At 43.7% G+C, this 1,703-nt stretch overlaps 1 pseudogene; it reads right to left on the bottom strand.

Moving 5' to 3' along the window:
* Positions 1-290: 290 nt before the first annotated feature.
* LOC129149431 (H/ACA ribonucleoprotein complex subunit DKC1-like) lies at positions 291-1,316 on the bottom strand (annotated as a pseudogene).
* Positions 1,317-1,703: the final 387 nt, after the last annotated feature.

The raw sequence follows: 1,703 nt of genomic DNA on the forward strand, positions 1-1,703 counted from the left end.
GAACAGCTTTCAGGAAACAGCTGTGTTGGTTACCAGGCAGTGCAGGGTCTGAAGGCGAGGCTTCCCCCCTCCCCCAAGGAGAGAAGTGGGTGGTATCCAATCTGCCTCCTGTACTTATATCCTTAAAACAGGACAAGATGGGATGACCACACCAGGTAACATCACTAGGTCTCAGCTAGCAGCTAAAATGTGCCTCAGCTCTCACCCTTTAAGAACAAAAGGAACTATGTTTTCTCAATAAGGCTTTAATTTCTCCTCCCAGCTGGGCACAGTGTTTAAAGTGATCTCCACTAGTCAGAAGCGACTTCCATTTTCTTTTTCTTTTTCTTTCTTTTTCTTTTTTCTTTTTCTTTTTGGTGGTATCACTGTCCCCATCTGCTGGTTCACCTGCATCTTCCGCAGCGGCTTTGGCCTTCTTCTCCTTCTTCTTCGTTTTCTTCTCCTTTTCCTTCTCCTTCTCTTTGACTGGCTCTGGAGGCTCTGGAGACTCTGGTGAAGTCTCGTCACTTTCACTCTCTTGTCTCTGCTTTGTGGCCTTTACCAGTGGAGCAACCGCCTCTGTCTTCACGGCATCACTGTAGTCAACATACTCCTGTGTTCAGGTGGCAGATGTGCTAGCTGTGGCCTTGCCTTGCTTGTCCAGAAGGCCCTGCTTGATCATCAGCTTCTTCTGACTGGCCTTTGGACCTAAACCCCACTTCCGAGGGTAAGTGTCTCTTTCCATGATCACTCTCTTGATCTTGGCTACTATCCCATGGTCGCAGGTAGAGATCACTGCTGTGGTCATTAATGCAATAGCTATGCAGATGGCTTCCCCTTTTGTGCATTGTGCAGCCGGACAATTCCCACATACCCTTTGCCTGCACTCTGTTGCGATTTTAGCAAGCAAGTGGCTCATTCTATTCACATTATAAAAGAGCTGGTCACCTTGGGATCCAGAGTACCACTGTGTCCTGTCTTCTCCACTCAAAGTATTCGTCGGGTTCAGGCTACCACCTCATGGGAAGAGGGATTAGAGGACTTGTCAAGATTAATGAACTCTGTCCTGATATAATCGCCAATCTCCCTCTCCAGAGGATTTGAACCACAAGCAAGAGGCATATAGTGTGTCATCCTTATATTTAGCTTATCAAAATTCTTCAGTAACAGGGAACACTGAAATGTGTCCAACTGAGCCACTTTGGATTCATATTTGATAAGAAATTCTCCAATGTGTTGGATTTCTGCAACATCTTCTTCTGGTATTGACTTGAACTCTTTTTTTTTTTTTTCTTTTTATGCTTCTTGGGCAAAGTAACTGCTTCCATATCCGCCATGTTCCCCGGCAGAGCGTGCGAGTTGCGTGAGCCACCACCAAAAGAGTCTTAACAGCTTTTTAAAGACACCATTCACATACCATAAAATTTACCCATTTAAAATAGAAAATTCAATATTTTAGTATATTTATAGTTATGCACCATCACAATCCACAATCAATTTTAGAACATATTCATCATCCCAAAAATAAATCATGCACTCCTTAGCCATCATACCCCTTGAATCCCCTCCCCAGCTACCCCCAACCCAGACCAAGGCAGCCATTAGTCTACATTCTGCTTCTCTATATTTGCTTATTCTGTATAGTTCATAGAAATGGAATCATAAAATATGTGGTCCTTTGTGACTGGTTTCTTTCACTTAACATGTTTCAAGATTCATCCATG

The sequence above is a fragment of the Eptesicus fuscus genome, chromosome 1 (genome assembly GCF_027574615.1).
Source record: "Eptesicus fuscus isolate TK198812 chromosome 1, DD_ASM_mEF_20220401, whole genome shotgun sequence".
NCBI classification, from domain to species: Eukaryota; Metazoa; Chordata; class Mammalia; order Chiroptera; family Vespertilionidae; genus Eptesicus; species Eptesicus fuscus.